The sequence below is a fragment of the Zeugodacus cucurbitae genome, chromosome 2, assembly GCF_028554725.1.
Source record: "Zeugodacus cucurbitae isolate PBARC_wt_2022May chromosome 2, idZeuCucr1.2, whole genome shotgun sequence".
Lineage (NCBI taxonomy): Eukaryota > Metazoa > Arthropoda > Insecta > Diptera > Tephritidae > Zeugodacus > Zeugodacus cucurbitae.
Window position 1 is genome coordinate 43,052,626 of NC_071667.1, and position 27,900 is coordinate 43,080,525.

The following is a 27,900-nucleotide window of genomic DNA, read 5'->3' on the forward strand; positions in this document are numbered from 1 at the left end:
TTTCAAATAAGCTGGTAGAAATGGTGTAAATTGCAAAGCGATTGAGGCAAGTTCAGGTTGTCGTTTGCATGATGGTACTCCGTATATTGGGTGAAATATATGTATAAGTTTTTACCTGTTAAAACCAGTTAGTGCTCGAATAAAAAGTGGATATTTAAAATATATTACACTATGAACCCCTACGCGCAAAACATCAGAAATATGGGGGATCATGAGTGGGATGACGATGATATCCTTAAATTCAGCGAATAAAATACAAATAGATTAAAGCTTCCATGTTAATCAGTCGAAAATTCTTACAATGATTATACACCGATCACTTTTAAGAGAAAGTACTTGTCTAATAAACCACTAATGCTTAATACTAAGGCGTAAATAATCCCCAATTGTACTACAACCAAGCCTGAATTCCGTATCAAAAAAAAAATTTAAGTCCAAATGGTGAATATGATTATGTCTGTTCTTCTGTTACTGATAAGACAATTCAATTAGAATTGATTAGAATGAGCATATGAGTTAATATAAGTATAGATAGAATTAAAATACATGTGTAAGATCCCAATTTGAAAGCCAGAATCTCACAAAAAATTACGAGCCACTAGAACAACAGGTTTCAGGCCACATTAAATGGTCTAAGTCAAAGTGAGAAAATATTTCATGAATGATACAGGAACTTTTCAGTTTAAAATGTAAAGGGGAGTAGTCCATAAATATTATTCAGGGCAATATATACCCCGTAAAACATATCAAAATAATATATTAGATTATGCGTCAGTATAAGGGATGCAAACATCGTGAAGTGATACATCGATGTTTCTTCAAAAAGCATCGAAATCAAAAACATCATTAATGGCCGATGGATCGAAACATCGATGTATTCTTGAACTTTTTAAACATATTATAATGTTAGTATAAAAAGCTAAGGGGTACAGAAGCAGAAGCATACATAAATGAAATATAGTAGTTACTACGTCTTACACTTAAGTGTCTGTTACAACTTTTTCTCTTTCGACTAAATAACAGAACTTTAAATTTCTTCGTGAAAGGTGGGCTGGCTTTAGAAAACTGTTGTTCACTCGGGACTGAAGTGGCCAGAATGTTTAACCATGGCATCTTTAAAATACTCCAATTAGAATCTCGGGTCTCACCCAAGAGTCAACCCCAGAATTGAATTATCTACAAAACGAATGCTAGTGGCAAAGCGTTTCCAAATATACGCTTTCGGGTTAAAAAAATTGACATAAAACATCGCTGAAATTAAGATTCAAAAACATTGATACATCGTTTGTATCCCTATTCAGTATGCAGAGGAAGAAATTTAACAAAAATGGACAATATTTTTCCATTTATGACAATTATCGATAATTGGGACAACTTCATTATCACAATAAAAATTTTATTTAATCTGTCCCGATTGTCAAGGGTCTACTGTAAGTTTCAAGTAATAAATTAGTACACACAATGTGGTTGACGGCCTTGCGCATATAATTCTTTATCTGTGTATCTATCAGGACGCAATCGTTGCCACACATAGTGAGAAAATATATATATACGTTTAGATGCAAAGATACGCCACATTCTTGTATATCTCGGCTAGCGAACAGCAGATGGCGTTAAAGATCAAATCTATTTTGAGTAAAGCTTGTGCGAATTTTTTTCAATAAATCTTCTTTTATTACATTGAAATAATCATTACAACTAAACATTGAAAAAACACCATTTAACACGTGATTTCTAATGTTTTTAACTTTTTTTTAATTTCAGAATTATTCCGCAGAAATTGAATAATTGGAGCTCATGATTTTCAAATATCTTAATAAAATTCACAGGTGAGTTAAGTGATCATGTTTACGGCAGAGATACACTACAAAATTTAAAACGATTTTAAGGAAAATAGCATTTGATATTTTAGGGTTATTAGAGGTAACTTGGTATAAAAATTCGCATCTACATATATTTAAATAAATTTGCCACTTTTCGTTGTAATTTTATATATTAAGGGCTCTCCTATCCGAACAAAATCGCACTGCATTTGCGCTAGTACGAAGTCGCATATCATTAAATAAATTTCCAAATACCTAAACACCTTTTTAATGCCAAAGAATTAACATTATGTCAAATTACAATATTCCATAATGATTGCAAAGTCAAAGAAAAATTTTTCATTTACGCGCATGCGCACACCTTGTAACGTCTGACAAGGAAACAACCTTCAGTCGTCCATTACCGACATTCGCAGGCGCAACGTAAGGTTGGCGTCTGGCCGCTAAAAATTGGATGCGCTTGTTCTGTTACTGTGCCTGCGCTTGTCATCGAACCAATTGACAATTCAATTGACAGTAAACAAGCGATTGCTGCACTAAACGCTTTCGTTTTAAGTATAATTCAAATAAGATGTTAAAATTGCATACCTAATAGCACTGCGAGACGTAGACAGCTTACTGGTACATACATATATTCATACTCCGTATTTTTGTAGATGTGCGCTTTGCAGTACATAAATGACGACAAAACGATCGAGCCACAATCATATACAACATTACAAACACCAACGAATAGCAATTCGTAAAACAAAAACAAACAATACCAACAAGAGACGAACGAATGGAAAACATTAATTTATTTTTTTTTTGAACACCGAGGGGCAAGATCAGCGCAGCGAACATGAAACGCAAATGTCATGGTATTGCCTGCATTGCCTTCGAATCTGTAAGTTGAAACACAACAAACACACTATATGATTAAACATGCAAAATACATATACATACATTCGTTCATACAAAAGTATGTATATGTAACTCCAATGTGCTAAAGACACTTACGGCCACATAAACATAAATAACCCTTTATATGTAGAACAATTTCTTGCAGCAGCAACAAAACCGAATTGGTATTATTTCAACACTTTACTGAGTTCCATATAATATCCATACAAGTTGAAAATTTTTAGGTGAGGAGAAGTTAGGACAAATATAGGTTCTAATCTTATGTCTATGGGTATACGAGGTGTGTTCGAAATATAATTTCGAAATTTTCGTTTTTGAAAAAAAAAAATTCTTTCAAAATAGTTCCCATTTGATATTATGGACTTATGCACTTCTTCCAGTCGGGATAGCCCTTAGCTCTCTCAGCGTTGTGCTTGTAAAACGACGGAATGAATACATATTTAAGATATCGGTTATAAAGATCAGTCATGACGGTTATTAACGAAATTTATTATTGAGGTTCAAGGTGAGATTATCAAAAAATATGATTCTGTATTCTGTAGCATTTCTGCTTTATCTAAGTTTATACCAACTGGTCGAAATTAGGTTATGACCGTTATGGTATAAACTTAACATATAAATATTTGCCGGTACAGAGTTTACCTGTAACAAGGTAGACAAATATGTTGACTAAAGTGCGTTTTAAAGGTGGTAAAAAAAGAGAGGTGCGTGCGCATTCAAATGAATCGTCAAGATAATGAACGCGCACATGCGCAACATACACGCCGACCATTGTGATTGTTTCCTCTAACTCTTCGCTCTCCATACTCGAAGCGGCAGAGTCCGAACTATGAGCAATGTTTTGGTGTTTGCCGTAGTCACGCACGCTAAAGTTAAGTAGCGCTTTTTCAACTGGTAGACAGGATAAGCAAAACGCACGTTGCAACGTAACTTAATGTATCTTGGCCGCATCTGCTTCATTTTTCTGTTCCCAGTCTTTACTGAACATAAAAAATACTAATAACAACACTAAGGACACAATTCCGGCGCATGCAAATTCGTTGTTTCGATGAACAACATGCCTGCTGTACACTGATGTCGATGTTGGGAATGCTGACAGCTGAATGACTCTCGTTCTGGAAGCATCTGCCTAATGTACTGTTCTTATTAAATCGCTATGATTCGCTTTATAGAAAAATGTGAATACTTATCGAACTTTGCAATTTGATTCATAGTTTTTTTACGTATAAAGCTCTCAAAACTACAATGTACAATGTAGGCTGCACATATGTATATGTATCTCACTGATCACCCCTAATCTCTAACATCAATTAATATTTACTACTATTTATTACACCTAAATTAACTTTGTTTGTTGTGTTTTCAGAATAACTAATTTTAAATTATTATTATCTTTTTTGGTTTTAGAGTTCTAAAGTAAAAGGAAAGTTCAAATATAAAAACACATTTTTTAAACAATTCTTAGCTTTATTTGTATATTCCGTTATATGAGATCTCAATTATTTAGTTTACATAGATACTAGTTATATGTATAAGACTTAAATTTTTATTTCAAAAATTAATTACACTCTATTTAGTTAGTAACATTTGTGACATTACTAACTCTCGATGAAGTTCAGTTAACATTTAATCTGTAAACATTCTAATTTATATTTTCAGATTTGCGATAATAATATTTGGATATTTTGTCCACTTTTTGTTCATACAATCGCCATTCATTTAAATGTTTGATAAATGGAAATATATATTAATTTATTTAAATCTTAAAACTTCAACGAAACTTCCCCATTTCCGGTTAGCTAAATACGAAAATCTCAAACACCCTATATTCGGTCAAATGCACAGATGCGTACAATTTTTGAGAAAACTCACGTTAAAAGCAACTGTAAAATTGCATAAGCATGTTATTATTCTCCACTTTAGTCGTTCGCACAAGGATTTGAGAATCTTAACAGGAATGATCACAATATAAGAAACATCATTTCAACTTGTCAACATTATAAAATTTAACAGCTGTTCATTGGAGGTGAAGGTCGACTAAAATTCTAGGGTTCTTTATGTAAGATAATTTGTTATTCAAAAGACATATAACTGTTTGTCAAATATAACAGTACTAAGCTACTACGAAGCATTTAAAGAAAAACTAAGTTATACTCTGGCAATTTACAAGAATTAAAGAGGGAAATGTTTTTAGATTTTGGCAAAATTGTATATTGGAATTTTTATTATGTAACAAAATTGTGCATAGTTCTCATATGTTATTTTGTTAATTTATTATATGTATAACTCACACCTCTGCACAACATATTGTAATTAGCACATTAGATATTAATTAATAAATAATAACAAAAACAGTATAAATGAATAGGATTTCCACTTAATATCAATTTTATTTTTCATACATACATTTTCATGTGCCAAGTATTCTCAATGTATTTCTAATGCTAATTCCTAAATACTCTTTGATGGACCATTTTGATATAATAAAATCCAAGTGGCAGCACTCAACTAAGGAATGAGAGAGAATTAGTCTTTATATTAACTGTTGGTAAGTGATAAATTGTCAAGTTTTCTGATGAAAAAGCGTATCTTTTCTAAAAAAAAAAATTTTGCAGAAACTAGCAGAAGAGAGCGTCAGCGATCGCATGAAAGTGTAATGAATGTTGAATGAATGTGTAAATCAGGGTTGCTTTGAGCTAAATGCTCAAGATAGATTAGATAGATTATTAGAAAAATGAAAAATATTTTTTTATTAACATTAACTATATACATATAACTATTCATTAAATAACGATGAAAACCCGAATTGTGAATGTTAAAACTAATTAGAATTTGGACATATGTACATATATTATGTCATACGACGTAATTGCCAAACGCAGCACTGATGCCTATTTGCTAATTTCTGCTAGTTTTCCATTTCTTTACTTTCGCTAGCTGTGAGCATTCTTCCTCTCCCAAAAAGCCATCAACTGCCAGCAGTTCATATACAGACTTAATACATTTCCTATGAGAATTTTATCAGGCTGGAAACAGCTGATTTCCTACAAACCATCACACATTTGAAAAGACAGAGAACGATGCAGCCACGTAGTGTTCAAAAGACAAGGACACCTTGTATACCGTATCTATTAATCACTAAAATAAAGAGAGTCACAGTGCGGTACGCTTCTCTTCTCTTTTAAAATTTAGTCCATGTTGTGCTTTCAGTAAACTGTCGTTTAGTTGAAATATATCCAGCAAACAGTGAGCTCCAAACGGCAAACGGCAGACGGACATCCATGCCGTCGGCAGTTTACTTGCATTGTGCCAATTGTCGGTCTTTCTCTTTCCTCTTTCCCTTAATATAGTTGCTGCTGCGTTTCTGAATGAATATTTGAGTGTGTGTGTGTTCGTTTGAATTACTAGTGAAGTTATATGTAAGCGCATGTGGTTATGAGTCGATCAATGTGAGTCGGAAGACATGTGTTTTATGGAGGTCGCCCAGCGGCACCAGCAGCCATTATTCATTTTTTTCACTTCGTTCAAGTAGAGAGATGGAAGAGGATGAATGTCATCGCCACTCCTACTGAAGATAAAATATTATTTGGTTGAATTGTTGTTCACCTGCCGACGGCAGATGGTGATTATTAAGTTTTTAGTTTTTATGCTACGAGTGCTTTTAGGTATTTGCGGTACGAAGGACGACTTAATAGTAATATTATTATTTTTATCCGGCAGAATAAACTAAGGCTCACATAGTAATAAAATAACTGTTTATTAAAACTATTCAACTATGTTTATTCAACTATATTTTAATATAGTTTAGTGGGATATTATACGGTTTCATAAAAAATGTTATAATAATTTATATTCCATAAAGTTATAAACTGGGCTGGAAACTTTAAAATTTTACGCTTATCAACCATATGTATGTATGCATGTATTATTATTTATTATATATGAAATTGTAAAATGGTTTTGAATGCTTTATGGTCAGATATTCCACTAGAATACAATAACATTATCATACAGATTTTTAATTTCGTTTTTTTATAGTGAGCACTCTTCGACTTTATGTAAATATCGCCGCAGAATTATGTAAATTTTTTGTTCGACAACCAAGATAGCGAAGCGGAAGAGAAATTAACGGTCGAGGGAAACCAGTGCAAGGCAACAAAAGGTTATTTGCTTCAGTAATTTTCATTTTAATTTTCTATGCTAGAAAACGCAAACTTGAAGCCGTTGTAGGGCAGAAAATGTTCTACTTGACCGCAGAGCAAAGTTGCTTGCTTTTTTTATAGTAGTTTGATAGTTGTAAGCTTGTTTTAACGGTTCGCTTGTATGTGTGCTACCACAACATTAATTTGTATGACACAGAATGAATAAAAACACCAAAGTTAACAAACTGTTAATTGGTAATTAAATGTGAGGAAGGAGATTTTTTCTGTTTTTCTGTTTATAGTAATTTTAGTAACTCTGCTTAAAATAAAGCGTAAACGGATGTTCAAAGGCAAAGGGGGACTTTCTTGTACATATTTAAATAGTTCAAATTAAATACAATGTACACTTATGAGAACACTACAAACAACTACCGCAGCGATCCGAGACAACAAAGAAAAAAATGGAAAAAATTTCGTCTCACTAGAAATCATTTACGTTTCGTTGCATCTGCGAGACATTGCTGACGCCGTGTCGCTTCTATATTGTTTTCGTTAACTGATGAGCATTGGGACCATATTTTATTTTAAAACAAGAATATAGTTTCCACTCACAGAAGGGGAAACAAATTCACGGGTAAATATATACTTACATATGAGAAAATGTACATACATATGTATACACATTGCTGAGAAAGAACAAATAGCTTTTTTATTGTACTTCGGTATTATTGAAGATATCACCTCCAACAACTTACAATATATTCTCTATATTTATCAAATGAAGAATTTATAAGATTGCATTTAATTATTGCATTCCAATAATACAACCATTGTCTTATGTTGTCATCTGTGTTAGTTATAAATTATTTGCCATTAAGTCCACTAATAACGAAAATCTAAATTGTTGTTATCCGATATATATTGAAGAACTTTTGCTTTTCGGTTAACGGCATTATATGCTGCGAGAGTATACGTATGACCTTATAAAAATAGTTATTCTTATACGAGTATAAATAATTCCCATCCTACTTGTTGGATTTTTAAGAAAAATATATTATCGTATTTGAATTTGCAGTAAGTAAAATTCTGCGAGCATAATATTTTTATTATGATGTAGTGGATAATATGAAAAATGTATGCAATCGGTAGATGGCTTTCCCTCGCTTCAGGTATATTCGCTACGTACATATGTCTATAACTATGTGAGAGTATTTATTAATGTTTTAGTATAATGTGCTTTGGTACAAAAAATCGTTGAAATCTTTCAACTGACGAATATATACTATTCCAAGATTTCGCTTGACTTTATAGAAAACATTTACAGATTACTGATTATTTACCCAAAATTACTTACATTTATATGTACAGAAGAAGATATGTTCTAGAAGTACTGGAAATTTTTGAAGATTAAATATCTCACACACAAACTAAATTTGCTACCATTCACTTAGTTAAATTCGATAAAGTGATGTAAAAATTGTGTGTAATTTACAAACTAAATGCAAGTAAAAAAAACTTTGAACGTCAGTTCTGCTTGTCTTATCCTTTGAAGGCGTTTGGTGTTTCACAACCCTGCCAACCATAATTATTCGTAGTTTCTCCTCTGCGACCTTCTGTTATCACTCCCTTTCATTCGAAATTACAAACACATATGTGCATATTAGGGCGGGTCGAATTTTTTCGCATAAAGTGGCTAGCAAAAGCGAAAACTACAGAGAATTCTAAGAAAGTTTTGCCAAGAAACCATGGGTCTAAAATTAATTCCCAGTTCGCGCAGAGCGACTTTAGATTTTGAGGTCATAGTTATTAAATTGTACTCAAAAATCTATAGTTTTAAAAATAACAGCATGTCATGCAATTAATGCAATAATTTTGCAATAAATTTTGCATGCTCAGACTACTTTGATCTGGTTGACCTAGATGATGAGTCTCCATTCTCAGCAAACATTCCATCCGAACACTTGTTGCAGTTTATTGAGTCTGATGATCCGTCGCTTCCTGACCCAGGGATTCCATGTCATACCCAGAAACTGAGTGTTGTGCACAGCTTCTGACAACAGTTTCCCGACGCGCTATTGCAAAGAATAGAGACGATATCATGGCCGTAACTATAGAAAGTCGTACTACAACGCCACGCATGGAATCCAAAAAAAACTAAAACCTAAAAAAACTAAAACTAGAAATATTCCCAGTCATCAGTAAAAAAAAAACAATGTCACCACAAAAACATTTAATTTTTTGAAAACTTAATAATAAAATTTTATTTTCCATCCACCGTATTTTCCACAATTTTAGAATTAAAAAAAAATATATATATATATATTTAAAAAAAATATGCATATATTGAAGCACAAACTTTCGTTATAATCGAAGAAACCAAGCACAATTTTCCGGATCGCTTCTTATGAAAGTATAGTTTTTTGAGTACAATTTAATAAGTATGACCTCTAAATCTAAAGTCGCTCTTTGCTAGCCGCTTTGTTGGTTTTTTTTTTCACCCATACAAATCGATCCGCCCTAGTGTATATGTATATACTTTAGTATCTGTCGTTCAAATATAAGTTTGTACCCCCACTCAGATAATTTTCTCAAAGTGGGAGAATCAGAAATGGCGCAAAAAGGGTGGCGCACAACTAACATCAAGAACATGAAGAAAGTTTCAAGGAAGCGAAAATCACCCTGTACTGTACAAGTAAAATGTCAAATATACACATACCAATAAACTGGTATTGGGTACCCCGTTATTAAGCTGTGGTTGCTTTTCTCGCGGAAATAGCGCATACATTTTTACCGTACCTTCTTCCAATTGTTTGCATATCTACCTCATCACCCATAATACATTTGCCAACCTGCTTTATGCAGCTTTCTACAGCCATCACAAATTTCGCAGAGTTTATGCTAAAAATGCTCAAAGGATCAGTAATAATCACAGTTATCTCCTCCTCAGTCAAAAAAGCACCGCATAATGAATATAATGCAACAGTATGCGAATGAATGGAATGCTCTAAATCGGGTATGCGATCGAACTATGTTAATGTATGATAAAACCTTATCATATTATGCAATTTTTAAAACGATTTGGCCTCACGCAATTGCAAAATAATAATAATACTGGTGAAGAGAACATAAAAGTTGTACAACGTGTCTAAAGTAAAAGTGAAATTGTAGATTTCTTTAAGAAAGCAGTTGAATAACTAGATGTGCTGAACGAATAATGGCCCTCCCCAAAATTTTTTCTCAGTAGTACTTTGAAGATTTTGATATATAAATATATTAAAATTGTATTTTTATACTCTCGCAACAAAGTTGCTAAGAGAGTATTATAGTTTTGTTCACATAACGGTTGTTTGTAACACCCAAAATTAAACGAGTTAGATATAGGGTTATATATACCAAAGTGATCGGGGTGAAGAGTGGAGTTCAAATCCGGATGTCTGTCTGTCCGTCTGTGCAAGCTGTAACTTGAGTAAAAATTAAGATATATTGATGAAACTTGGCACACTTCTTTCATAGGACCATAGGAAGGTTGCTTTCGATGGGCAAAATCGGACCACGCCCACAAAATGGCGAAAACCGAAAACACATAAAGTGCCATAACTAAGCCATAAATAATGTAATGGAAATAAAATTTGGTACAAAGGATCGCACTATAAAGGGGCATACATATGTGGATGTAATTATTTGGAGAAATGGTAAACTACTTAAGCTTTATAAACCCAACTTTCTAGAATCGTTTCTTTTAGGTACTACCTTTTACAGACAAAAAATGGAGGAAATCACATTATAACCACGCTCACCTCCCATACAAAGTTTGTGTTGAAAACTACTAAAAATGCTTAATTCAGTAAGGGAAAACACCAGAAACCTTAAATATCATTATAAAGAAGGTACAGAAAGGTTCCACCCAAAATGGTATACAAAATTTTAAGTGGGTGTGGCTCTGCCCACTTATGGGTCAAAAACCATAACTCCGAAACTATTCGACCAATATCAATTAAACTTGGTTTGTAATATTTTCCTTGCATCCCAATGATATGTTGTGAAAATAGGCCAAATCGGTTTACAACCACGCCTACTTCCTATATACCAGAACTTTAAAGTCGACCTGAATAGTTTACTTTACAATATATAAAGTAAGCACTATTGAAGATATCGGAACAGAACTTTGCATAAATACTGCATTTATAGTGTGGCAGCCCTTTTCTAAAAATCGCCGAAATCTGACCATAGGTTTTCAAGACCCCATATATCGAACATGAGGACCTCGGTGGTTCTAACCTAATATTAGGGTTTCCAACTTTCAATGGACTTTATACCATATATATGACGAATATGTGATTCTATTCTAAATCATTTACGATATTTACTCATATTAAAATATTTTCGCATTGATACACAATCATTACCATTAACCACGCCATCAGCATTGCTTTCTTGAAGTAAATAACTTTTTTCGATTTAAGGCTAGTAATGCTTTATTTGAATTCTTTCCGATAGTATTTCGCGTATTTTTAATTTATCCAATTTTCTTGCGACAATTGACCTTGATTTATCACATATACGTTTAACATACCAAACAAAATTTAACCCAACAAACAGCAAAAAGAAAAATTCCAATCATTCCAAATAATAGGATATTTTTAATATCCCCAAAAATGAATACATTCAAATGAGAAACCGTGCATTACTTTTTCCCTTTTTCCTGTACAGTTTTAAACATACGGTGCAATTCTATTTTATTGTAATTAATATGATAAACATATTCAACTTCCTTAAAGTACCTACTTGCTAATTTCAGCATTTTTGTTAATGTGTCAAATGGTTCAATGAGACACACCGCACATACATACACATGCATGTACATCGATCGCCTTTCGTTTTACTGTTTCTTCGACGAACCAAAGACAAATTTTTGGGTGGGCTTGGCAATGGCAGTATGCCTAATATTCCTAACGTTTGCATTTTGTAAATTGGGCTAACTGTTTGACTGTTTGTTTGTCAATACTATTGGAAAATGCTGTTTAATTTTATGGTCCACTTGTTGGAGACGTCCAAGCATTTACAATAAAGGTTAATAAATCAATCAGTGTTGAATGATTATATGTATTTATGCTCTTATGTCCTTTAATTAATTGAAACATATAAAAATTAAACTTTTATATTTCCTTGTTTTTTATAAAGACGAATTAAAATAATAAAATTTGTATTATATATTCACCCAATTTTATCCACTTTTAGCACTAGAGCATATTATTATCAGGTAATCTTATGTTTGTTAAGAAATCATATAGATTGACGATACCCGATAGGAAGTAGGTGTGGTTGCAGCCCAATTTTGGACTGGTAAAAGGAAGTTAAGATTAGATAAATAACTTTATGTCCATCTCGAATAGTATAACAACAACTCGGAGTTAGCATTTTTAGACAATAATTCAGATATTATCTCATTTCGACTTGTTCGTCACAGCCTTTCCATACCGCAGTTTTCAAAAATTCTTAAGAATTTTCAATTTTGTTTTGAAAACTAATAATTTTAGCCAAACAATGTATGCTATTCATGCAAATGTTAAAAATGTTTTTTAATGATTATATTATATTTAGAAACAGCTTTAATTACAAGTGAATGAATGTGCACCGCTTCTGTAAATAATGTCGCGAATGGCCACCAAAAAAGCCGCTTATCGGTGAGCATCCTTTAAGCGGTTTAGATTATCTGTATTAAAAAAATGGTACATTTTTTAATGGATAGGTTAATGTAGGTATTGAACGAAGGAATAACGAAAATTTCCAAAATTCCAAAATTCCAAATTGTTACAAAATTATAATATATCATCGTTTAACACCTGAGGAATACATCTAAGAAGATCTAGTAAAAATTTGAAGCAGATCGGTTGGGCCGCGTAACTGTAAAAGTAATCTTTTACTACAGACAACCGACTGTTGTTATCCTGATGTTGTTTGTAATGTTCTTGTACATCTTTAGTATACATTGTGCATGAGTGTAATATGTAGTAAATTTTTTTTAAAACAAACTTTAAAATTTTCTGAATTCAAATTGGCTTTTCTATTCCACTAAAGCTTTAGCTTTAGTTTGTTTTTTATATTTTAATACAATTAATTGTTTATTAAGCTTAAAAACTTCAGAAAACGAAACATTCGGGGTGAATTTTCATAGAAAGTCAATTGATAATATAAAAACAAAAACAAAGTGCACCTCTACCGAACAGGGAACAGGGCTATGAGTTACTATCAGCTCTGCCATCAACAGCACATAAATCATATTTTCCATCGCTTATAGCAAGTGATTGCTACCCGCCCTAAAATGTTTTTTCTCACCTTCTAAAAGTGTCCTTTTAATTCGACGTCCTTCACTTTTGAGTTTGCGTTGTCTCGTCGTCATCGCCCTGTTTGCGAAGAAAATATTCATAGCGGCAAAAAATTCAATTTCAAATTATACTCGTGATCTTTATCTCTTTGTCTGTCTACTCGCGGCATCCCGGTGTGAAGCTCGCTTTCCATCTTAAGCCAATAATGACAGTGGTGATGCTCACGGTCAAAGGCTGCGTAGATGCCGCCACCGGAGTGCTCAGTCACTTTGTGTGGAAAGCAAGCAAGTTAACCTGCACGCAACATCCCTTAACAGGTCACAAAATCAACTCGATGAAACAGTGTGACAAGTGAATCTAATATTCACATTTCTTCGCAATTTTTAGATGTGTAACCATTTATAGTTTAGTTTAAGATTTTAGTATTTGACATAAATATATATACGTAAATGATATTCGAGACATACGTCAAAATATTTGATGAAATCTCTTCTTGCTTAACTCGTGCTCACCAATGATTAAGAAATGTTCATTGTCTTCTATTGTTTTGAAATCAACAGTTTAAATACGACATTTAAGGTTTTTATTACTCGTTAAGTAACTGCCAAATGAGAGCACTATGAATTTCTCAAACGGCATGCGCATTGAGAGAATTCAACATTTAGCGAAGGCGCGAAATTTACTCGCAATAAAATGATGTGCTAAAGATAAAATTATAATAATTTTTGCTACAGAATATATTACGCTTGGAAAGTGGGAAATAATATTCGAATACATTTTTATATAATACAGGATATGGTTTTTATATTCTCATAAAGGATGGGTATAACAGTTTAAGAGGCAATTCCTTATATGACATCTAAAAATAAGGAGGGACAACCTATCAACAATTTCGTTGAAACTTATTAAAGTTCTATACAAAAGCAGATTAAATGCTAGAGACTCTACAGCCCCATTCCAATCTGCAGGTTTATTGTATTTAACTGATTAATCAAGATATTTGTTTCGGAGATATCAAGCACTTTAGAAAACGAAACCATTAAGTTTTAAAAGAAATGTAACTGTGCCCTATTGTGGGTCATGCCAGTAATACAGTGTTAAATTTAAAATAGAATTAATAGAGAAAACATTATAAAGCACTAAGGCATGAAACTCCATGTTATTTATAAAAAAAAAATAATTTCTTTACATTTTATTATGATATTTCGGAAATTTAGCTATGAAGACCTGTGTTTATATCGCCTTATCAAAAAATTCGACTTTCTTCTGTAAAGAAGGAATCAAAAGCCAACGAAGAGAAATTATCTCTCTGCAATATCTCTCTAAATTGTTCTCTTTGCTTATACTCGTAAATTAGGGATGTTTTGCAAAGGAAGAGACTCGGCAATTTTAATTATTGCTCATAAAACTGCTATAGAACTGTTAAGGAAACACTCACTCACTGCAGTGTTGTATATGTATGCATATGTTAAGAGGAAACCTGAATATACGCCCTTGACTTCTTATCCCCAATTGTGTTTGCTTTTATATGTATGTAGGTACGTATAATATTTTGTAGAATACTGCGAACAGAATCTGTATCTGTATCTGCTCGATTTGTCATGAAAACGAAATAACCACATAAAATATCCTACAACAGCGAAAATAAAATGAGCTGCTTTTAAAAGTGAACAATAAATATTCGCTTTGAATTGGTAGTTGAGCGCTTTGGCCCCTCTGGAGCGAGTGTTGTGTCGCGGATGCAAAAGAAAGCTAAAGATCCCATAAAAACAGTCGATAATTCAAAAAATAAATAAATAAATGAAAAAAGAATTAGAGTTTATTTTACAATTTAATAAGTGCAAAGAAATAGATATAATTTAATCAAAAGCAAAGTACCCAATGTGAATCCATAAAAAACAGAGTAGAATTGTAGTGCCGTCGGTTAATCGTTCAATTGGCAGCAGCTAGATTCTTTGCGGAATCATGACATAACAGGCGGTGTAAAATGTTTTTCATTAACGTATCTAAGAATCGGCGGAATTTGCGTTTCGATAATTTGCGGTGTCAAACACGAACATGTCCCCATTAACCCTCGTTAAGCCATTTTTGTTCCCTGTCAGAATTTTTTTGAAGATAAAATGTAAAATACGTCTGAGAACCAAACGAAAAAAATTCTATAAATAACAAGGAAAGGAAAATTTGATGTTGTCAACCACCCGCCACATCGTGTCATTTGCCATTTATTAATTATCGAGGATTGCGTGCTAAATTATATATAAAGTTTTGTATTTAATTAAAATTGCTTCGGTTTGAAATCATTTAAATTTTCTTAACACTACTAAAAACCGTAAGCGGCTGCCTGATCTTCCTAAGATATTTTGTGTGAAATAAAGAATCTGAATTTACTAACATTCATCAACTCATTCATGATTATTAGGTTTATATTTCGTATGAATTATTCGCATATTGATAGTAACTGTGTGGAAACTTAGGTAAGTTTATGACTCAATTATATAAAAATATACAGGCAATTCGTTTTCGGATAAAATTGTAAACGAAAGCGTGATCCCATGTGCTGAATTGCACTGTTCCATTTTCGTATTCGAACATCAAATCGTAACGATTTAACATGTGCCAGAAATCGAAATCGTCATATTTTTTCCGAATTGAAATCGGTCAGCCGTGTGCATACAAATCATATATTTGATGATTTAGTTTTGAAGTTAGTTAGTTAGGTTTTTATAGTTTATTAGTTATATTTAATACATAAAACATACTTAACCTTAAATTGTTCGCATTAAATTATTTGCAATTTGTTTCCTTATTTTTACCGAATCAGAATGCGGCTTCTAATGGCGATGGTTCATCTTGAATATTTTTTCCATCAAGATGTTCCATGACAAAATCTAAATTATAAAAGCTTCATACATATGTTGTGGAAAACACTACACACACGTTCTGGAAGCCCTGGATCTCGGAAATCACCCTTCCTTCTCACCGCAATTTTAGCATAGCTATAGTCCGTTGGCTTCATTAATGGGTTTATATTGCTAATAATATTTTGAAATGATTCTTTATTTATCCTGTAGACCGAAATGAATCTGTAAATAATCAGATTTCATATCATTGGGTATTCAGCCTATACGTATATATGTACATACATATTACATTGACTCTGGAATATCTAAACGATTTGAGCGATCTTTTAAAATGCGTCGGGCAACTTTCTCAATATTTTTTCAATCATTTCGGCATATTTAATAAGTGAAAACAAATAAAAACACTCATATTCACACAAAATCCGAATTTAAGTTCGAACTAGAACAAAATCAAGTGAATTTCATCACATTTCAAATCAATTCGTGCGATTTGCAATTTGGGTATCAAAATGAAATCGCGCGATTTCCAGCACATTCCTGATAAACACTGATTTCAAGAACCCAAATAACAAGCGGCCGCCTTGTCGTCGTTCATTAAACGTCAGTCAAGTGAAACAGGTCAACATCTTGTCCTAGTCTCCTATGTATTAAAAAAGGCTATAGCTGTATTTCAATACATAGTTCTAATTCGAACAGTAACAGGATTAGTTGCATTGTTGTACTGTTGTTGTTGAGTTAAAATATTGTGTATAAGCCTAAATATTTTAAGGTGGTAATTTCGGGTTCGAAATTATGTTATGACTTTAAATATATATTAACTTATCTTATCTTATTCTTGCTAAGTTAGGTGTTGGTTTGTGCGAAGTGATGCTAATCATTGCATTTTTTATTATTTGTCAACGTTATAGACTCATTTTCGGAACTTTAAATTATGCCAAGAATGTACTACTATTCTAAATCACCTTCGCACTTTTAGGTGAAAATGTCTGAATCGCCTCAAGGTCACAATAAACCAAAACATAACTAGATAATTACACTCTACGTGCGCAGGATTGTTTGTCTGCAGTTACTGGCAGTAGACGAGAAAATGACGATAATAAATTACGTGCAAAACAACGTGTGAACTAACATAAATTATTTTTTTAAACCACTGAATATGCACACTTAAAACATACAAATGAACTTGCACAGATGCAAGCTGTTCAGCTGGATGTGCAAGCACGCATGCATATACATATGTACATAAGTATATAATATGTGCACGTACACGTGTGTATATATATTTCTTGAGTGTGGCTATGAGCGTTCGGTGGGTACACGTACTAGCAATGCAGTGGGATCAACAATCGATTAAGCGTAGATAAAAATCAATTTACAGGAATAATAAATTGGCGCAACCAGGCCAAATTGTGGACAACCAAAAGTACTTCAATTGATCAACCATTCGCGATTAACTACACTGATTTCAACTGAGTTCTGTGGGTAAGCCGGGTATGCATGTGCCATAAACCACATCACCTTGTTTGTGTTACTGCCACTCAGCCATTACTGGCTGCTTCGCTGTAATTGTTTCATCATGAGCAAAATTTCAAGTCTCGACGTTGCAGAAATTTATACAAATTGGCCGCGAGCGAAATCAAAGCAACGGAATAAAACATCGTAATCAAGGTTTATACATCGACCGCTACACTGCAACTACGATCACCTGCCTACTAGATGTGTAGGCGCTCCGCTGACTTACAACAAGTCAAATAAACATGATGCAATCATATTAGTAGTGCGTTTACGCAAGCGCGTGTGCTTCTTAAAATACGGCTTCAATAGAATGTACCTGACATCCAGCCAAGGGTCGATATACATTGCGCCCTTAGCTCTAGGGTAATAATTACAGCTCGTAACATGTATCACAACTTAATTTCCAATGCAAACGAAATGGGCGATTTAGTCCTTGTACAAGCAACAATGATTTGTATCGTCTATGCGTAACTAATTTATATAGTATAACAAGGGAACAAGTATATTCCATAGCTGAAATCGAATGACGAAATCATGCGATTGACATATTATAAAAATTAACACATTAATATGTATCTGCATATATACACTCATTTAAAAATAACCATCAGCTGTTTTCATGCAGATTAAAGCAAGGAGGTTCTTCCATTTGGCGAATAAAATCTTAATGCATCCAATTAGATAACTATTGAATTTGTACTTGCTTTAAAACTTTACTGATGACTCAATCCACTGAACCAATCCCTTTTTACAATATCAACATTCAGCCTTAATTTATTACATCGTAGATGACTTGGCCATAGTTGAACGGCGATGAGCCGCATTAATGTTGCTGAATCTAAACAGCCTGAAACAATGCGACCACGAAGTTTTAAAAAAGACTTTGTAGTAAGATTTACGTAGATAATTCAGCCAAAGCCGAGCATAGTTCAAGGTATGGTTTACGATAATCATGCAATATTAAAGTTTTTTTTTGTGCTGCAACCATAAAGAGAGTTCACAAATAATAATATAAATATTTACTAACTATTATATAAATGTATATACTACTTCGGTAACATTGAAACTTTTTAACAATGTTGATATATATTTTAAGTGACGGATCTTCTGCTTAAACAAACCATTTTTCAAATGGGACTCTAGTTTTCGAATAAACAACTTTACAAATATTTATATTGAAGTTAAAATTGTTAAAAACCTCAACATGTTTATACTCTGGCAACATCTTGCAAATATAGTAGTTTATATAAGCGAAATCCTTATACAGTTTAAAAATGGAATACTACGTCCCATACAAATGTTATGTTGTAAACTACTAAACGTGCTTTAATTCAGTAAGAAATACATCAAGAGCCTTAAACTTAATGGTAAACATGACACAGAATCGATGCACTCAAATCTTTAAACAAAGTTTTAAATGTGAGTGGCTCGGCCCACTAATGGGTTAAAAACCATATCTCAGAAACGACTCGACTAATTTCAACGAAATTCGGTTCATAGCATTTTCTTGGCATCCTAATTGTATGGTTAGAAAATAAATAGGCGAAATCAATTCAGAACCACGCCTACTTCCCATATATCATCTGATTTCTTCACTTTATAATAAATAACATTATGAACCAATGGGATAGATACCGAGAGCTGAAGAGGGAAGCGAGACGCATTTGCCCACAAAAAAGTAAGAGACCGAAATGCGAGAGCGACTTAACGAAGGTTTCAAGACCGGAGCATACTCATGTAAAGAGCAAGGTGGCAATCTGGTAACCGATGTCCAAGGAATACTGGGATTATGGAGGGAACACTTCCCGACCTGCTGAATGGCAGAGAAACTACAACACCAGGAGATGGTGAACCAGTTTCCCTAATCGATTACGATGGAATAGATGTTCCATTACCCGACCATGAAGAAATTCGAATAGCAATTACCCGTTTGAAGAACAACAAAGCGGTGGAAGTCAAGAGATTACCGGCCGTGCTACTAAAAAAGCATGCCTGACGATTGGAATCTCAGCGTGCTCTGCCCAATCCATAACAAGGTATAAGTCTCCTAAATATCGCCTATAAGTTTCTATCGAGCGTATTGTGTGAAAAACTATCCACCGTCAACGAACTGATTGGACCTTATCAGTGTGGCTTCAGACCTGTAAAATCCACAACTGACCAGATATTCACCATCTTGGAGAAGACCCGTGAAAAGAGGATCGACACACACCACCTTTTTGTAGATTTTAAGGAAGCGAAGCGAATGGGTCTGGAGGTGAATGAGAAGAAGACGAAATATCTCCTGTGGTTAAAATGAGTTAAATCTGTTCAGGAATTACCTCAGCCGTCATATAGTATATACATATAATAATTTTTTCGGTATTCTATTGGACTTGATGCCGAATATATGAGCAAAATTGTGTGTTATCTTAATAAAATTATATCAATCAATTGCGGGAGTATAAAATGTTCGGTTGCACCTGAACTTAGCCTTTATATATTATAGATTTGTCGCTAATGAATGGGAAATTAATGAGAAGACATGACTTAATAAATAAAACAACTTTGCATTGATACGGCTCTACTGAAAATAAATATATGTGCGAGTATAACCATAGTAATCAAACGCATGTTGGTGTCAGCATTGGCCGATTGAAAACAAAAAACATGAGTTGCATAACGCAACATGGCGCGAACATAATGTCCTGCCTCGTCGCTGTCAACGCACATAAGTCCTGCTGCCGAATGCAACCTTCGCTAACGCTTACATGTCCTTTTCAATTTTATTTTTTTTACTTTGAAATCGAACAATGATTTATGGCTCATGCCCTAAATATATATTTGCAACAAAAACAGTAACCATAAATTCAATGAAAACAACTGAATGCAAAAAAGCCACATACCACAGATCAGCCTGCGAATGGAAACAAACAGAAAGTGCTAAAAATCAAAAATTGTAAAATACAACAAAAAGAAATACGTAAAAGTTGCAACATCCGCCGCTGTCACTTACATTGTTTGCCGTTGATATGGGAAGTGTAAAAAATAAGAGGGAAATGAGCTGAAGTTGGACCATTACCCAACCACTCTTACCCTTTCCTGAACGCTATTATCATTATTAACTGTTCTCCCTCTTTGTCAGCGTCGAAGTTATTTTTTATACTATCGCAAGATGTTGAGGAACAGTATACAACTTTTGTGCAACCGTTACCGTATCACCGTAAAATGGTGGAGATATGTATATACAAAGTTAAAAGTTATACAAATTATTACAATGACCAATTGATTGTGTATAACTATCTTTTGGTTTCATTAAATATTGTTTGAAACATTGACATTTCGAAATATTTGTGTGTTTGGTTCTGCTCGTATTCAATTCATCCTTACATATTTTACATACAGTCATGTACAAATTGCTCGGATTTTAACTGCATAATGTATGCTTTTCAATACTCAAGAACACAAATAGTGCAACATATTTTTATCATTAAATACGCATATTTGCAATTTATATTAATGACTATATAGGACATTTTATCTTTATATATAAAATTCTTCTGTACGTGTGTATGTCACTGAACCCCTCCTCAACGGCTGACCGAGTTGAATAACATTTTTTGTGTGTCATCAGGTGTCTTTGATAATGGTTTGCAGTTACCATTCGGTCCAATTTAAATAGTGGATTGAATTAATTTTAAATTTATAAATTTCTTTGATGTTTTATATTTGCCAAAAGATGGCACCATTGTTACTATATATTATAGAAACCGCATAAAGGCATATAAAATTGTTTTCGGGAATTTTTGTTTGTCTTATAATTGGATGTCTACTGTCGCTATACCAAATCCTCATTTCAAATGTTTTATTATGTGTGCTTCAATTGATACTTTGTTTAATATCCTAATAGCTTGAAATATCATACAGGACAACGCCCATAGTTCCCGCTAGTATATATATAAATATATAAAAAGCTGTGTGTATCGTTTCAGTTCTTTATTGAAATCGAAATTATACAGTAAATCATGAGACATTGCTTTACCCCATTTTCAATTAGAATTTTTCGTTAGATTGTATTCAGACAAAAAAATCGGACAAAAAATTAGTGCGTTTATTGAAAATGCTGTTTTTCTTAAAACTAAGAGTTCAGAAATAAAAACCTTTTTGTATAATTTTATTAGGCTATATATTCACTTAAAATAAAGCAATTTACTTTTTATTATTTTGTTGTGATTTTTAAAATTTCAAAGAAAATATTCCATAGTCCTCAAAAACCCATCGGAGAAAACTAAAGCACCCTCTATATATTTTTTGGTAAAAATAATTAAATTTTAAAGAAACATCAACTAAATGTTTGACAAACGCAGCCAGTAATTTCTACATAACTGTACGTATGATTAAATGCATTGTAGCCGCAGTTATCACCGCAATATATTTGCAGCCAATGGCTCGTTCGTTCCCTTCTTTCGATTTTATTGTTACATTTCCGCTCACCTTTTTGTTCGTCTGCAGCCATGTTTTCAATTCTCTGCATTCAAATATTTTTTTGCGATACATAATTTGATTGTCACAATTTGCAAACAACAACAAACACAACATTCCAATATTCCAGTAGATATACTAAATTGAAACGGTTTATACATATATGTATATTATACTTTCACACATATGGATGCCCTTAAATGTATACACACTGGCGCTTTTGTTACCAACAAAAATTAGCAGTGGCGAAGCAAAACAATCAAACATTACATACATATAACTCTAAAAAATAGCATGAATGCAAAAAGAGCAGCATCACAACGAATTGTCAATTCAATTCGCATAAATTTGTGGTGAACGCGTGTTAAGTGTCGATTTCAATGATTGTTCGTAAATTAAAACGACTGCAGATGATAACATGTGTATGTATATAAATTAAATGATCGATATTTCCTATTTATGCATTTTCAATGCACGAACGCCCAAAAGCAGAAAATTTTCGAATTAATCTATGCGTAGAATGAGTTGTTATTATCTCATGTATTCTTACAATATGCATACATATACTTCTTATGCACTCATGTTTTATACATTTTTGGAATATTAGACTCTTTTATTTAAGAAAACATGTAGTAGGAGTATTAAATTTATGATTTATGAGTACAATATTAAAACACGCCGTTCGAATGTTTTAGAATAATATTTAAATTCAATTGTACATTTTCAAAATATATCTTAAATTCAAAAAGTCACTGCATTATTTCCATTAATACAAATATTCGTGTATTGAATACCACAAAGCTTAGAGCTCTTGAGATTTGTGCATGCTTGGTCTCCAGGGAATACACCTCAAATGTATGCATGCATATGTATGTATATATAATATATATGTATATATTTACACATGCATACTTTGCTCTAATGAAATGCACTTACTAAGTTGAAGCGCTAAATGCCACATGTGCATTACATACAATTGCACAAATGCTTTTATGCTTCTAAGAGCAACATGAATAGGGAGCAAACAAGCTATGATGATGAAGATCTAATTTCCTCATGAGCTTCTCGTAATATCCTGTGACTAAGATGGCGAAGAAAGTACAAGAAATTTTATACAAGACAAGACTGCTAACATACATCTGTACGAGTACATTCATGATTAGATAGTCATTCACATTCTCCACTAGTACTTGGAAACTCAAGAAATTTTCACAATGTCCCAATCAGGGGAATGTTGCTATGTTGCTCTAGTAAAGCGCCTGTCAAGTGGACAATGAAGAGGGAAGGCGGCAAACTGACATTCTAGCAGGCATTTGACACTTTCATACAATTAGCAGAGTTTGCAGTTGTTATTTCAAGAAAATATTGAAATGGATCTGAGAGTAAAAGAGAGAACAATAGCATAACAGGCAGAGTGAGTGAAAAAAATTGGAAAATGCGTATGCAAGCAAAAACAACAGTTTTAACGAAGATTGGTACAAGTAGAAACAATCACCAAGAAATCTGACGCCATCGTTTCCAAAGAAGAAGAATTGATAGGACTTTGATGTCGGGCCTGGTGCACGCGTCGATGGCCACCGGATATGTGTTGGCAGGCGTGGCTAAGTGTTGCACTCACTACGCCAAATCACAAATCTATTTTCGCACATGCACAGAAACGAACGAAGGACAGAAAATCTCAATTCCCATATAAACGAATCAAATGTGTTGCATATATTAAGGGTTGCCTACCCCTATACTTGTCCATCAACCCTCACTTTTCCACGCTTCACTTTAGTTCCCAATGATGATGTCTGCCTTTAATGATGAATTTGTTGTTACCTGCTACATGCATATACATACATACACACATACAATATTTGTAGCACTACAGATACTGTTTGCAGCATTACTGCCGAATAGATTTGGTGCGGCATTTCCTTGTTTTTCGTTTTATCCGCCGATTGCGAATGGTGATGTTGATGCTGACAGTTACTGTGATTTATTAACCTACGAACACATTACACTCATTGATTGTTTATTTCTTATTTTTTATGCCACTAGAAAAACAAGAACCATCCTAAAGAGTTGCTCATGTACATTCGCAAATGAAATTGTCCTCCTCACCACAACAAAGTTAGCGTAAGTAGCGAACCCGGTGGTGTATTTCTGGTTCCACAATCCAATATTCGAGTTAATTAATAGAAATTATTCATTACATCTCTTAGTTTGCAACATTGCCTGTAGGTTGTTTAACATGGTAAACGATACAAATGTGCTATCCAACGAACCCAGAGCGTCCAAGCAGCTGTCAGACTGTCCACTGTCATGTCGAGTTTCGTAATCAACTTACATCCCTTAGAGTATAATTAGTTAATTGACCCTTTTAATGGCTAAAACACACATGTATTATTTTTTTCATAAGGGTAACTAACGTCCCGAGATAATAAAATGAACAAAGTGTGTGTTTTCTTTGACAAAGTTATACAACGAAGCTTTTATTTCATACCTATACAACAGCGATATATGCATATAGACATACATATAAGCAAAAGTGTAAATTGCACTTTATAATGGTATTACAAAAACATTATTCAAACATAGCTCGACCGTAGTTCGCTCTAACTCTCAAACAACTTTTATTTTATTTCAAAAAGCATATCAACGGTAATTTTCTTTAAAAAAAAAAATATATTTATAATAATATTTACATTGTTGTCGCTTTTAAAGTAGTCCTCATTAGTTATTATGCACTTATGTCAGCGCTTCTTCCAATCGTCGAAATACTTCTGAGACTCGAATTTTGGGATAGCCTTTGGCTCATTCAGGTTGGCTTTCCCTTTAAAGTTCGTTCATCGTTACAGTATTGATTTTGGCCAAGAATTCACGAACTAGCAACGAAGAGCTTTTAATAAACTAAAATCGCCAAGTTCATAAAAATACGTCTAACCTTAGCGGATGCTATAGACAAAATCGCAAAATGCAAAATAAACACTGAATACATTTGAAATTTCTCGAAAGCAACCCTTTCATGGTCCCAAGGAACATGTGTTCCAAGTTTCATTAAAACATCTAAATTTTTACTCAAGTTATCCGTTGCACGGACGGACGGACAGACAGATATTCGGATTTTGACTCGTCTCGTCGCCCTGATCATTTTGATATATATAACCCTATATCTAAATCGTTTAGTTTTATGACTTACAAACAACCGTTATGTGAACAAAACTATAATACTCTCTTAGCAACTTTTGTTGAGAGAGTATAAAAAGATAAGGATTACATAATTTTTACAACAATAATAAAATGAGAAAACCAAACACTAAAATAATCATATTACTCTTTGAGAGGAATTAGTAAATTTTAATCTCAAAATTTTAGTCGAGCTGAATTGATAATGTTTCTTCTTTATTCGTAGCATATGCATATGTACATTCAGACTAAATATGTAACTCAAATATACACATAAATTAATCCGACTATGACACAATAATAACCGTTATATTTTATTAATATAGTCTGTTTAATTAAGATCATTTTCTTTCTTTTCAGGTAAATATATTCATATATCCACTGTATTTAGCACAAGATGTTTATGTACCCATACACAAATGTATCTATGAGGTAAGGTTTTCGCTGCTCACCTTCAATTATATGTCCATAATAAACGTGTGAAATTCTTAGCAGCATACGCTTCAAAGCACATAACGAAATGAATTGATGCAGTCACAGTTGCATTAAATGTACATTAAATATGCACCAAATTCAAGATTGTGCCTCTGTTGTAGATACCATAAAGCTACATTAATTCAATAGCAATTGCCTGAACGATCGAAAGAGTGAGTGAGCGAAATTGAAATTGAGTTCATAAAACACGAATCAGCAAAACGTTTAACATCTTCATTCCACGTTCAGTGTTGAACACGAATGCTGCACGAAGCAAAGAAATCGCAAATGCAACAGCGCAAATCTATAAGTGCACAAAGGAACCTACACACGCAAGACCTATCGTACAATTGTCCGTCGAAGCACAGAAAGAACCGCACATAGGCGGATAGACGGATGTGAAATTGTAGAAACAAAAAGTAGAGACCATCGAAAGATTCTGGTTAACAACATTGGGGAGGAAAGGAGGCGGCAACGCCAAATGCAGGTTCTGTTACGTGTTCGCAGACACATCAATCGAACGTGCGATGTGCACGAATGGAATTTGCAGAGACGTGCGTTAAAAATGTGCGACATTGCAACAAAAACAGAGAGCTTGCAGCAAAAGGTGATATATAAGCAACAGACAACTGCATCTCTTTTTTGCGTGAAGTACACTGAATATAATGTTTAATGTTTCACTCAATTAAAACTAAGAATATTAAGACCACAACTAAATAATGTCACTCAGGCTCAATCTGACTAAAATTTAATGTTAATTTGCTATAGCAATAATAATGCAAAAATATTATAATTTTCAATATGCAACAATGTGAGATAGATATTTCCATACGGAAGCTAGACTTTATTATTGTATTTGCAACAAAGAAAAGACTGCAATTTCATATTTATCGTTAAACCCATGGACTGTAATCATTATAAGTTTTATTTAAATAATCACCTAATAATGATTATTTATAGATTTTTATGATTTTCTTCGCCGGTAAAAAATAAAACTCACTTTTGAAGTACAGGTTTTATATTAAGTTTTTTGGCACTAAAAAGCCATAGATCGTCCAAAAATGGATGAACATGACGCTATCCTTTTGTTTGTGTGACGATCCTAAGTGATTGATTTTTTAGTTTAAAAATCGGAACGATAATCATTAAATTGTATTAAGTCAACCAACCATATTATTATCAGATATTTTCACCATCAAGTCAGATATAGACACTGATATCCTTATATTCGGTAACTGGAGCCGTTTTCGCTAATTTTGAAATCTTGAATTTTTTTCCGATATTTTCATTGATATTTACTTTATTCGCTGTAAAGTGAATGAAACATAAGCACCAAATTTATTTCAAATGGGTTGACTAATTGCGGAGATATAAGATAAGTAAAAGTTCAAATTCCGAATCTTAAATTTTATTTTACTTAAAGCACTTGTTTCGTTTAACGACATTTTGTGGACGTGGTAATGGTTCGATTTTGGTCAATCTCAGAGTGCCAAAGGACAAGAATCGGAAATCACTTCGTCATTTTGATAGCTCGATGAATAAAACAACAATTATATCCTGTGAAAAATATAGTGTGATTTCATACTCTGGCCCATTCATTCCACAAAAATTTCTTACCGAAATTTTTAAGAGACTACATTCGTACTGGTATGAAAGATGCTGAAAATAATGTCAATCTCGAATCGATTAAAAGATACTATACAATAGTATATGGTGTATAAGATACTATTCTAAATAGAGTTGGGAAGAAACAAAGTTTTTAGGGATCAAAACATGTGCTTGATGACTGACTGAAATTACCACGCCTGCTTAAACTACCTATGAACAATTGTAAAAAATGGTTTATGTTTATACAAGCAACCATGAACAATCCCCCACAGTGAACACTGTGAAGAAAGTAAAATAAACGGTGAAAACACAAAGGACGATTGAAAACCTTTCACTTTCACCAAACGGTTTCTAACCTGTTATCCAGTTATGTTACATGCTGCTGGTCCAGCTGTTGGCTGTTGTTGCAAATACTTGCTTTATGTCAATTTCTAAATTCTACCTTAATACCTGTAAAACATAGTATTCGAGTACATTGTTTCCGCTGCATCGGTTAGTCTAGGAATTGTTTTTCCTTACTGTGTATTAAAATAATTGTAAGTTATAGGGAATATAAGGAAAATAAATAAATTATTTTTATTCAAAGAACAAAATATGAATCAGGAAATTTAAGAAA

General features: G+C 33.2%; 1 protein-coding gene across 5 annotated transcripts in view; it reads left to right on the forward strand.

Moving 5' to 3' along the window:
* The window catches only part of LOC105219617 (homeotic protein antennapedia), a 159,039-nt gene that overhangs the window by 48,384 nt on the left and 82,755 nt on the right, over positions 1-27,900 (forward strand). For 4 of the 5 annotated variants that reach the window (XM_054235945.1, XM_054235937.1, XM_054235935.1 and 1 more), the window contains one exon: positions 1,765-1,829. The gene's annotated coding sequence lies outside the window, so the exon portion shown is untranslated. Of the gene's footprint in view, positions 1-1,764; positions 1,830-14,308; positions 15,669-27,900 lie in introns of those variants that run through there. The other variant, XM_054235958.1, reaches the window with a different exon arrangement.